This window comes from Electrophorus electricus, chromosome 14, assembly GCF_013358815.1.
Source record: "Electrophorus electricus isolate fEleEle1 chromosome 14, fEleEle1.pri, whole genome shotgun sequence".
Classification (NCBI taxonomy): Eukaryota; Metazoa; Chordata; class Actinopteri; order Gymnotiformes; family Gymnotidae; genus Electrophorus; species Electrophorus electricus.
Window position 1 is genome coordinate 14,172,501 of NC_049548.1, and position 12,858 is coordinate 14,185,358.

The 12,858-nt window shown below is 40.5% G+C and overlaps 1 protein-coding gene and 1 long non-coding RNA gene across 2 annotated transcripts in view; one reads left to right on the top strand and one right to left on the bottom strand.

Annotated features, from left to right (window-relative positions):
* Positions 1 to 11,510, top strand: part of LOC118242438 — an 11,686-nt gene extending 176 nt beyond the window's left edge. Inside the window, exon 2 of the long non-coding RNA XR_004776859.1 lies at positions 11,070 to 11,510. This is a non-coding gene — a long non-coding RNA (uncharacterized LOC118242438). The remainder of the gene's footprint in view (positions 1 to 11,069) is intronic.
* Positions 1 to 12,858, bottom strand: part of aatkb (apoptosis-associated tyrosine kinase b) — a 39,938-nt gene that overhangs the window by 21,799 nt on the left and 5,281 nt on the right. The gene's annotated exons all lie outside the window — the stretch shown is intronic.

Below are 12,858 nucleotides of genomic sequence, written 5' to 3' on the forward strand. Positions count from 1 at the left end.
GAGCCTGTAAATAGTGCAGCTTATTTAAGCACTGAGGCAGAAGACAGATACATCAATGTAGAATGTAGCAGTGGGGACTCTGCAGATTGACCTAAATGAACACTGCTTATTGCTGAGGCATGATTAGAACAGCCAATCTACCAAGCAGTGAATGCAAAACTGCACATTTACAAGAACTAGGGAGATAACATTAAAGAACATAAAGCATTAAAGACAAAATAAAATTCCCACAAAAAAGTATACATTTCATATTCTAACTGATTATCTTCAGTTAATGCTTGTAAATCACCTACTAGCCTCTAGCCTATTATTACAAGCTAACCTATTAACTTGTGAATCACCTGATTCATTATATGTAATTCCTTAAGTAATAATTTAAGTTAATTTAGGAAACAAATCTACTTTGGCTTGTGAAACACCATAATGAAAGCCAGGAGACTGTAAGCGGAGCATGGATGTCTGGAACTGTTCTCCTTCTTTGTCTGTGAGATGCTCCCATATGAATGATACCTTGTGCAAGATCAAGCTAGTTCAGTTCACTTCTGCATGCTTGCAATCTGTGCACCAGAGTTCAGCATCAATCCATTCTTGGTGTACCAATACTGCAGATTGTTTGGGATTTTGTTCCTTTTATTTTAAAAAATAGTGTTCTGACATTCCACAATAATCCCTTTATGATACAACTTAGACGTGACTTTGACAGTGCATTTTGCAACATCAGTCCAAACATTGCAAGACTTTATTTGACAGCACCAGTGTCTTATCACTAGAGAGATCTTATCGCTTTTATGTGTTTGTGTACGAGTGGTCTGATGTAAGGGTCCAACAATTACTGTAAAATCTGGCTGTAATTACATCCCGGGGCAGCAGGGGGCGGATTGCATGAATGATTAATAAGCTTTACAGCTCCCAAAAAAATGTACAGACACACATTAAGAGTGAGGAGCTGAAGGAAGGACTCGAGGATGCCGTGGCGTTTCCCTCCCAGCTGACTCGACGTTTGCTCTTTCCATGACGTCAGTGTTCGGTGCTCTTGATGCAGGGACAAACCTGTAAACCCTAAAACTCCTCTAGAGCCGCGCGTCTTGTGTGCATCGTGTGAATTTCCACAGCCGCCCTCGTCACCCCCACGAACCGCATTCATACCCCACGCCGGTGCCCTGAGAGGTCATTAAAAGTGATAAGTGAGTGCAAATGGCCTGTGTTATTAAAGTGTGGAAAAGGTCTCCCGTTGTGCTACAGAAGGAGTGGCCCACTGAAAGCCCTAAATATAGACCAGAGCGGCATTGAGTGCCTTGTTGCAAACCAACCACATTCACTGTACTCCAGTCTCAAACATGAACTCTGAACATTGTCTTAGGATTTCAATAACCCAGTTTTTATACTTTCATGCATACATAGTATTTGTGGGTATGTGTGGATGTGTGTGTGTTTGTATGTTGGTGTGTGTACAATATCAGGTTTTCACAAAACCAAGCGAGTGTTTTGAACAGAAAGCTTGGGTTGAGAACTTGGCTTTATGTGTTCCAGCTATATTTTTGCTCCAAATTCACAGCAACAACAGTTTCCTTGGAAACAGTTGGGATGGACATGGTGGCACATAAGATCTGCAGTAGGTTTCATATCTACACGCGGTCCTCTGCTGTCTCCATCTATCCATCCATCCATCCATCCATCCATCCATCCATCCATCCATCCATCCATCTATCTATCCATTCATTCAACATAATTAGTTCCTGTAAGGATTAAAGAGAGCAAGACCTTGAAAATGCATGCCATGTTTTGTGTGTGTGTGTGTGTGTGTGTGTTTGTGTGTGTTTGTGTTTATGTGTGCTTGTGTATGTGTGTGTTTGTGTGTGTGTGTTTGTGTGTGTTTGTGTGTGCGTGTGTGTCTGTGTGTGTGTGTGTGTGTGTGTGTGTGTGTGTGTGTGTGTGTGTGTGTGTGTGTGTGTGTGTGTGCACATAGCAATAAGTGTCCATCTATATTTCAGCCACTCTGGTATAAGAAGGTTCAGGCTTATCCTGTCTGTATGTTTGCAGTCAGAAACTCAAACAACCTCCACAGCTCAGCTGAACTCAGTGTTGTTTAGGGATTCCAAGCAGTGAACAGGAAATACGGAATCGTCTTACAGTTAGACTACGTTCCACGCAGTGCAGACACCTCAGTAGGTCTAAAGGGGTCCCCACAGCCACTTTGCTGACTTTATGCAGTATAATGTAAACCACATCCAGCACATATAAAAAAGGTAGGCAGCAGCTACGCCCAACATAGTCGGGTTTCCCAGACAATTGCGATGCTAAGATGAAAATCTTTCTCACATGCTCTTTCTCATTACACCCACACAAGACAGGGTGTGGGCCCGATGACATTACTACACACACACACAAAACACACACAAAGTTGTGTAATCAGTGTTATTTAGTTTCATCTTAATGAAGCTCTCAAGGGGGCCGTGGGGAGGATTCGTACCTTATTGGTCTCCACACAAACTGGGCCACACCAAGGAGGGTGAGAGAGAGCACTCAGATGGATGGTGGTTCAGAAACAGAGTGAGAAGTTAGAAGAAGAAGAGATAAGGCACATGGGGCCTAAAAGAAGCGTGAATGGCTGGAATAAACAACACAAGAGCAGGAGAGGGCCTTTGCCTGCATGCAAGAGCGAGGACTAGCAGACAGGGCAGGAGCAACAGGAGAAGTTATGCAAAGAAGCAGAAACAATGTGTTACTACCCTCAGTGAAGTACTTCTACACGTTTGAATCATTATTTTTACATACAAAAGAGCACAGTGAGGTTGAAGCTAAAAGAAAAAAGACAAAAAAAAAAAATGTTGCATTTCAAATATGCTCCCCTCCAAAAAGGAAGAAATTGGTGCATTTGAATTAGTATAGAATGATGATATTCAGATACTAGTGTTATGTGAGTGTGTGTAGTAGTAGTAGTTGTAGTAGTAGTAGTAATCAATAAGGAATAATCAGTTGTAGTAATCAATAGACTTTCAGAACAGAACGTCTATCCTGCAGACAAAACAAAGCACTATGCTCAGAGAGAAGGCAGTCCCACAAACACAATTCAGTGCTCCTTCTGCTGGCTATTGCATCAAACGCATCCCTGATTTTTTGACGGTATCTTTTTGACAGCTCTCTGTGCAAGGTTTAAAATGTGTGGAGCTGAAGATGGAGGGGGTAGAATGAGGGATGAAAAACTCAGAACTCTCACTCAAACTAAAGTTCTAACAGGAGATACAGAAGCTTTCTAGATTGATGGGTTAACAGAGCAGGCTATTCAAACATAGGCTCAAATAAATTCAAAACAAGAGAGACAAAATGTGGAAAGCAAGACAGAAAGAAGGATGTGGTTGGAGGGTGTGCAGAGAGTTGGACTGCAACCAGCCACAGGCTGCATGGGGGCATGAAGGACTCCATACATACTCTCTCTTTCTCTCTCCATCACCCCCCCCCTCATCATTCTCCCTCTCTCTCTCTCTCTCTCCCCCTTCTATCGCTCTCCCTCTCGTTCTTTCTCTCTCTCTTTCTTCCACTCTTCCATTGCTTGGACTGAAACCAGAGATAAACAGAATCCTCGAACACATGACAGCTACGCAAAGGTCTTAACCAGGGCCAGGCCACCACACTCTCCTCCAGATATCTGTCCTATTAATGTGTGCGATTAAAAATACATTTGTACTTTCAGTATTTGCTGTTCACACAGTCACCCTGTAGCATAAAAACCGAGTCTCACATCGTTGATCCGTTTTTCAGTTTGCTGAACATTTGCAATGTGAACAAACCGGATCCATCTGTGTCTTCGTGTGTTCCAGCCACACACAGTACCTGATTTCACACATCTGCTTTCTTTCTGGAAAAGTTCATCAAAGCGAAAGACTGAAACAAAGTACTAACATGAATACTAACTGACCGGTCAATATGATTCGGGCTGGGCAGGTTCTTGCAAACGGCATTGAGAGGAGAAGATGGAGCCAGTAGCCCTACAAGCAGAAGTGCCCATTAGCCTGATCATATGCTGCTGTGCAGAGTACCTGTGTACCTTTATAAAGTACCTGTGAATGGTGCGGCTTACTCTAAAAAGACTGCTGTGAACGTGCCCTTTGTCACGCTGCGAGTAAAAACCTATTTACAAGCATCAAACAGAATTCAACTGGGAGCTGATAACGATTTTTTTGTTCCTGCTCTGCCTCGGTCTGTACAGCAGATGCCTGGTTACTTTTAGAATTGGCAGTACTGTGCCTTGTTGCCATAGTGAGACAAAAAAAATCTTATCCAAGGAGGTTGGTGGGTACTTTTTACAACCCCTCCTATAGAACCACGCCCGTGCACATGTAGGTTACACACTTCCATGCGCGTATACACACACATAGGCTAAATGCTTTCACACAAGTACACACACCTAGGATTTTACTGTCTGCTCTACTTATATTGGCAATTCACATGTCTTGTCCAGTGCTGCTTCTTTATGCTTTTTGTTAATGCTAGCTTTGCTATTAATATTAAGGAATATGCAGCAAAGCTGTTCTACGATATTGTTCATGTAAAACTTAAATCAGTGTAATTGTTAGTTTAGTGGTGTAGGTAGCACAACTATGGGTTAATCACATCCAAGTACACCAATTAGCTCATTTGTGTTATTTCTTATTTCTGAACTCAACAGCTGCTGCACTAGCTGCTCACCCCCGTCTCAACTAATCAACACAGAGCCACCGTACAACAGGCTAGAGCAATCTTAACTCTCTCCACTGAATATAAGGTTTATACCCAAATATTTCATGTAATATCAATAACATATATATATATATATATATATATATATATATATATATATATATATATATATATATATATATATATATATATATATATATTTTATTTTATTTTATTTTTTTATTTCTGTCCCATTCTTGCACAAGTTGGCATACTGTTGTCATTTGAGGAAAGAGTGCAGAGTGTCCAGTGTATGAAGACCTCTGCACTGGTTGAACTGATGTGTCGTGTGCATGATGGGCTAACCTGTTTAATGTAGCCTCTGTGTCTGAGAGCCAGGATCTCTGATTCAGACCCATAAAAGGAAGGAACAAGAAGAAAGTGGGAGGAACGGCTTTGAAGCATATACATGTGGGGATGACTGCATACACACACATTTGTACACAAACATATACACATGCAATCATTCACATGAACAATGGATAGGGGTGTGTGTGTGTGTGTGTGTGTGTCTGTGTGTGTGTGTGTGTGTGTGTGTGTGTGTGTGTGTGTGTGTGTGTGTGTGTCTGTCTCTCACCAGTATGGGACTATCAGTTATAGTAAGTCCGAACCATAGTAATTGTGTCTATTAGATTCTGCACCTGCTGTTCCTTGACACCCTGCTGCACACAGATGAACTCTGTCAGATCTAACAGTTACATGGACATACAGTGGGGGGAGAAGTCATTTTGCAGTTACTGAAACAAGGATTATATAATTCCCCAGAAATCTTGTACATCCCCTGAGAGACTAGAATGTTCTTACAGCACATCTGAAATACCATTCCACCTGTTCTTTTGCTCGGCAGTGTTGCTTTGTAATAATAATGTTCTCCCTAGCACGATGTTCCCATCGTTTATTGCCGAATTGTCCTTGCTTCCTGGGGAGTTTGTAGATCTGATAATCTCACACCTTTTTGTGACAGAAAAAAACAAAGCAAATCCTCAGAGATTATGCATACTGAGCCAGTTTGGGAACCTCAGGTTATGGTGAAGATTTTGCATTTTTCTCTTTTATTGCAGTAAAAAAAAAAAGAAAAGAAAAAAAAAAGATTCTCTGAAACAGCAAATCTCATGGCAGGCTTTCATCCCAATTTTCAAAATTCTTCACGTCTTTAATGACACATCAAAAGTAAATGGTGCATTTTCACTGAATTATCAAGTTAAACAGAGCATGTGTGTGTGGTTCACATTGACATTGTGCTGTGTATACAATTTCTGTGTGTTTTTTATACCTGTCTTGGTCATACCCAATACATTATTTTTCATCAAAGGTGATTTATGAATCTGGAGAAGCTGTGTGTGTGTGTGTGTGTGTGTGTGTGTGTGTGTGTGTGTGTGTGTGTGTGTGTGTGTGTGTTCATTTAGTTTTTTGAATGCATTGTTGCTTTAGAACATTTAATCATGAACCACTACAGAAACCAGTCTCTAACCACAGATGACCCTTACTTGATATCTGTCTTACCCTTCTGTCTGTGTGAAAAAGAGAGTGAGAGAAGGAGAGAGAGAAATGGAAAGGGAGGAAAAGACTATTGATTAAAAAGGACTGACATTTTTAAAGGTACTTTACCAGAATCAAATTCTTTCTATAAGTATGATATCTCTGTTCAGAACACTGTTCATAACAATTTTACCATTGAACATGACAGTCAAGAGTATTCATTTTCTAGACACCATATCAATAGAATTGATTCAACTTTGTCTGCAACCTTGCATGTTAAGTGGCCATATAAAAATTGTTTTTTCATGCCATACGTGTTTGTGCCATATCCCGTAAGAGCAAACCTTGCTGTGGTCAGTTACTCTGCATCTGGCACATGTGCAGTAAGGATGATGATTTTGGGGTGGGGTTACCACAGACATTAGCTCAATTCAGCTCTAACAAAGGCCCATATTCTAAATCATCTACCAACTCAAACCATAACAGCACAAATGCATTATACTGTATCACATACATACCCATCAGCCTCCACTTTAAGATTATTTTTAAAAACACTGGTATGTATTACCTGACATCGGGAACAAAAGTGTTTTATTTTTTTTCTGTTTTCCCCTTGTTTGTTCATTCTTATGCCAAATATGTGCATGAAATATTAATACATGTGGCTGATATGTCACAGGGAATAGTTCACTCCGTCACTTTTTATCTATGAAGAGATCACACCTGCTGCAGAACTAGAAAAGCAACACATTCTTCAGTCATACCACTGGTAAAGAATACAAGATGATGCACTGTATTACATGTAGTTCCTCTCGTGTTATTAAGATTCTATCATGCCCTTGTGGTCTACAACATGTTGGGAAGTCTACCACCAATTAAGAACATGTATCAGAACACAGAAGCTCTATTTACAAAATGTTTGTCACGTTTTTATTCTCACTATGTGCATTTGTGCTGGACATCATGTTTTTTTCTCTTTTTTTGGTGTGCAAAGCATTCCATTGATTTCACCATGCAAAGCTGCTTGCTGACCTACACATCCAAGTCTGCATCTTCTAAAGCAACTGTAACATTTGAGAATTCACATTCACATAATACTGGAGTGGAGCAGCTCTCTACTAGCCATGCCATGGGTGAAACGGTCAACAGGAAGCATGTTGCAAGAGCTAAGCAGGTTTAGTAGTGTTTAGAAAGGTCACAGCACTCAGACTGCACAGCATGAATCAGAGCCAAACACCCATGTTTGTTGTCAGGGTCCAGAGTGGCTCTTGCTGTGCTTGTTATTCATCCCAGCTGGACATGTTCATTCTTGAGTTTCCTACATAGTAGAGACCAGGGCCTGCAGAGTCATAGTGCTCTGATAACCAGTGCTTGTCCAGCGCACTCAAACAAAGACTTCATATTATGCTAAATAGTTCGAATCGGATGAATGAGGCGGAGACGTTAAAGTGTGCAGGCCTAGTCCACCTCGGACATTGAAACACAGTCTTATGGTTTCAGTGGTTGTTGTATCCTTTTGAAGAAAGAATGCACGTTCAGGGGCTATCATTCTGGACTCTTCCTATCTCTGTGTCAATGTTTTCTGTGTTGGTAAACAACAGAACTGCAGTTGCATCTCCAAAGCAGTAAATCTTTGTGTCTATATAAAAATTTACATATGTATGTGACTGCATTTGGCCTTATATTGATAGAACTCAGTGTCAGGTCAGTGAGTGATGATTAAGATAATGATGATTAAGTCTTCCACTGGGCTCTGGGCACCTCCAGGTCTCTCAGGCTCAGCCCTAACTTCTGTTCTCTGCTCTTTACTGCAATAAAGACAAATGAAGAGACCCAGCTTATTACTCCACACAAAAATACACATACCCATACATATATATATATATATATATATATCAGACTTTGGGAAACTACTTTATAAAGTCTAATTTAGGACAGCGTGTTAACATGAAATGTCGAAGGCAGGAACAGCATGTCTATTCACTCCAGCCATCTACTTGCTGTGTATATATGTTTTATGCTTTTCTGATTAGCTGAGATTTTCCCAGACAGAAGTTCTAAATCAATAGGAAAAGAGCCGGAGTGGAGCCGGAGTGGAGCCGTTGTCCACCATTTCACCTGCCTGCGTTTTTCTGTCCATGTTCTTTCCCTTTTTGCCTGCCTCTGTTTCCATCTCCCTGAGCAGAGGGGAGAATATGGCCGAGGAGCTGAAGTATCCCTGCCTCCTTTTCATTATACTATCATCATCATCATCATCATTCACACACTGTTTAACATGCAACCGCATAAACACACTCACTGATTTCAAACAATTCAAATATGTATCAACAGGCATGTATTACACACACCACGTACATACAATCCATAAATACAATCCATACAATCCATACAATACTGCACACACAGCCTCCCCTGCCCCGCTCCATTACATAACCTTCCAGGAAGGGGGAACGAGTTAACACATTTCTTTGCCTCTCCTGTACTGCATCTGGGTTGGCTGGCCTCTCTGTCTGAGAGCCTCCTTGCACCATGACAAAGGGAACACACACATTAAAAATGCATTACATGACCCAATGGAAGAGGAAAACAGAGCTGAGAGGTCAGGACTCTGAGTCCTGCCGCCTCTCTCAAATGTACAAAGAAAGGTTGAATTCAGGAGGGTGGAGAGACAGAGAAGGGATATTACAATGAAGTGAAGAAGGTTAGAACAGGATCAGCTAAGAGCGCAGTTCCTAACTAACTCATGTCATTTAAGAAGTCGGAGCATTAAGCAAACATTTCTCTAGAGCCGTACCTTTACTATAGCTTTCTGTTCTGGTGCGAGTTAACTTTTGTGTTCCGTCAGTATTAAGGTGGCACATTGTTAGTGAATGTTGTCTCTCCCACCTCAGATCTCTTGGCTTCAGCAGAGCTCTTGGCTTTGAGAGGTGTTAACGTGTGGCCTGTTTTGAGTGTTCTGTTAGCGTGTAACTGATTCTGAACAGCACAGACTTTACGTCCACTCCCTCTGCTCTAGATTTCTAGATTTTCTAGATGGATAGTAAGGAACAGTTCCTCCAGTGCCCTGCTTAAAGAGCACTGATAATAGAATTTTAATAGAATACCATAGACATACTGGTGAATGGCAGGCCCAAGTATTTACTCAAACTGACCCGCCTGCCCTATCAATGCCATTCTATGGAGTCAGCTCTGTTGCCATGGTTATTGATGAGAGCTAGGTGATTATGCGTGTGGAGTCAGGCATTTCAGTTTGAACACAGTGGGCCATGGTTACAAGTAGGAGTTGCCATGGAGACATAAAATATAATTTTTTTTTTGTAATATATGGCATTAATTTAAGAACATGCCTCACACCGCTGAAGGTCAGGGCTGGTCAAACATTGGACAGTCAATTAGTATTCTCTGGATCAACACCAGAAAAAAGCACTTAATCATATCTGCATGAGAGAGCGGAGACTGGTTTATGTAACAGTTTCAGTTCCATGGAACACATATAGTGTGTCTAAAGACCCATCTATTTTTGAAATATTTAAATGACCACTGACTGCTCCTATGTTGACTAACTGAAACTAGTTCTTATTGTAGGGTATCATTCATTACACTTATGCTGACTAACAAACTCTAGTACCTTCTAGTACTCTAGTTTGTTGCAATTATCATTATCGTTATGTATGTTGTACTTCTAGACATCTAGTACTGATCCCAACAGTATTCATTGGTATATTGGACTCTAACCTACTAAGATTAAATGACAAAGCACTTTTGTAAGTCACTCTGGATCAGAGCGTCTGCTAAATGCCATAAATGTGTGTGTGTGTTTTCTCTCCTACTGAGTGTCCGTTGCAGTTATCTGGGACGTGTCTGTTCTGGTTGTGTCTGTGTTGTATGTTTATGTGTGTAGGATTGCAAGAGCATATTGATAAAGACCAATAATCCAGGAAGCTAGACATGTAGAGGAGGGTTCGGGGGGTGGGTTCCCTGGGCTCTAAAAGCTCTAAAATCAAATGTACCCAATTTTCTACCTACCCCTAGTATAGTTAATGCATGTTGATGTTTCTGTTTTTAGTTTTATACTGGAACTATGAGTCTAATATAGCTAGCGATTACCGGAAGCCATTTCAACTGTAAGTCACATCAAATATAAAAATTCACAAATATTTGTATTTACACATTTGACATCAAGGTGGAACTATTAACAGCATAATTTACAGCTTTCAAGCAGATAGCTGCACCCATAACTTCAGCATTCAGCACAACACAGGATTCAGCTATTCAGTGTAGTTTAGTGTAGTTCAGTGTAGTTTAGTGTAGTTCATTGTAGGGTAGTTCAGTGTGAAGCAAGTGTTTGAAGACTGAGGCATGTATTTTTAGAAAATAAATGTTGGTGAAATACCTTTCAATTACACTTTATTAGTCTAAGAACTCCAGCTATAATATATGTAATCTGTAAAAACAACCAAAATTACTTTTGCCATGTTATCTTTCCAACCATGTGATGTCATGTTTAGGCTTTGTCTTATGCAGAGACAGCCTGCTAAGCACATTCTGCAAACCTACACATGTGCACACAAACAAGGCGGTATACACATGAAGCACAGGGATTGTAACTCTTTTAAACATCTCTAAATTACCTGCCAATGTATGAGTCAGAAGCGTGAATCCAGCTGCATATCAAAGATTCATTTATTTGTCTTATATGATCAAGATGCTGATTTGCCTGCCTATCTTCCTCATTTCTGTAAGGACAACTAATCAGGCTTGGATTACATTGAGTAACAGACATGAGTATTATGACATCAGTATTATGACATCAGATACAATGTGATAATGTCATGGTGCCTCCTGGTCTTGCCTATTTGAACTCTATTTCCCAGAATTCTCCAGTCAGCCGGATGGAAAGCCTCCCACCTAGTTCCACCTATCAAGCGTCTCATTGGTGATCCACTTCTCCTGAGTACTAATTAGTTCCACCTGTTCCTTATTACCCTTATGTTGAAATACCTGTCCTTTGTGTATAGCAATACCTCATTGTGAGGTATTGCTATGACTATGTGTATGCATACTGAGCTGTTTTTCTGTTCTGTTTGCTCTCTGGTTTTGACCCTGCTTGTTTTGGGGATTTCTGTTTGTTGGATCTTCCCCTCTGTTTCATTGTTAATCTACTGCCAGCACAATTCTGAACTTTGCTTACTTCTGTTTATGTTGTGAAACACCCTTTTGCCATTGTTTGCTCTGTTCTGGTTTTGATCCCTGCCTGTTTACTGTTTATGCCTCTGGATTGCCCCAATATCAGTAAAGATTTACCATCTATTTCAGTCCATGAGTATCTGTGTATTTCTGTCTTGTCACTGATGAACATCTGCAAATAAGCATCTGTGATCACAACTATGCTACTGTTGCCTTGCACCTTTTTGTCCCACACCTACACACACACGCACACACACACGAATGTCAACTCTGCTGACACTGTCCCTGCTAAATGCCTAGTCACACCACCTAGTTCCTATCTTTCTCTTTCTCTCTTCACACACACACTCTTTAACCTTAACTCTCAGCCATGAACATCCAGTTAGTTTCAGTTTGCAGTTGACTTTTATTTGTGAAAGTAAGAGAGGGAAAAAGAGGTAAATAGGCAGACAGACAGAATTAACCTTATATATATATTAGGGAGAGAGAGAGAGAGAATGAACAAGAGGGGGGTTACAACTGTAGTAAAGTACACAGAGTTTCCAGAGACACAGAATGTTTCAGACAGAGGTCCTTCATCAGCTGTGCAAGTGGACCTCTGTCAGAAACATTGTGTGTCTCTGGAAACTCTGTGTACTTTACTACAATTTTAATATCTCTCTTACTACAGTACACTGTAGTGTGTGTGTGTGTGTGTGTGTGTGTGTATATATATATATATATATATATATATATATATATATAGTCTATCCTGATCTACTCATTCAACACCTTCTGCAGCTTTGCAACAAATGCTCAAGATATAATCAGTGCTGTAAAAAAATGTTTGTGGTGTATTTTACCAAAATTATGACACTAAGCCTACTTTGTATTTGCCAATAACTAATATTTCTAAAGAATCAAAAGGTCTGCTCAATACATCTAGGCTTGAACTAATTCAGTTTAACACATGCATTAAATCTAATGATTCTCATAATGTTTTTATGAATCAAGGTTTCTTAGATGCTGATGACGGAGCTATCCATGGTGCTGAAAGTGAAGCACATCTGTGGCAAAGGGAAAGGGTGAATCCCTATTGCACAGGCAATGCCAGAGACTATTCACATTATTCCTGGCTTACCATCACAGCCAGATGGCAGGCAATAAAGACCTGAAACAGGCCAGTGCTCTGAATTATGTATTTGAGCAGATTTAGTGTTTGAGACAGCCATTATACCTCAAGCCAAACTCCCTGTGTCTTTCCAATCTGCTCTCTCAGCATTCTGTTCAGCCCTTTGTGAGTGTCTGAGTGTGTGTGTGTAATTTCACTGTGTAAGCCCTCTGTTTTCTTACTCACTATAGCATTGCTAGGACCAATAGAAGACAAATTTTGAGAGACAGAGAGAGTAAAAGAAGGAGACATGTCCAGTCATATCCAGTAGGAAGACAAAAGACAACATTTACTATGAGAAAAGTGCAGCCCTAAAGCTATGACTC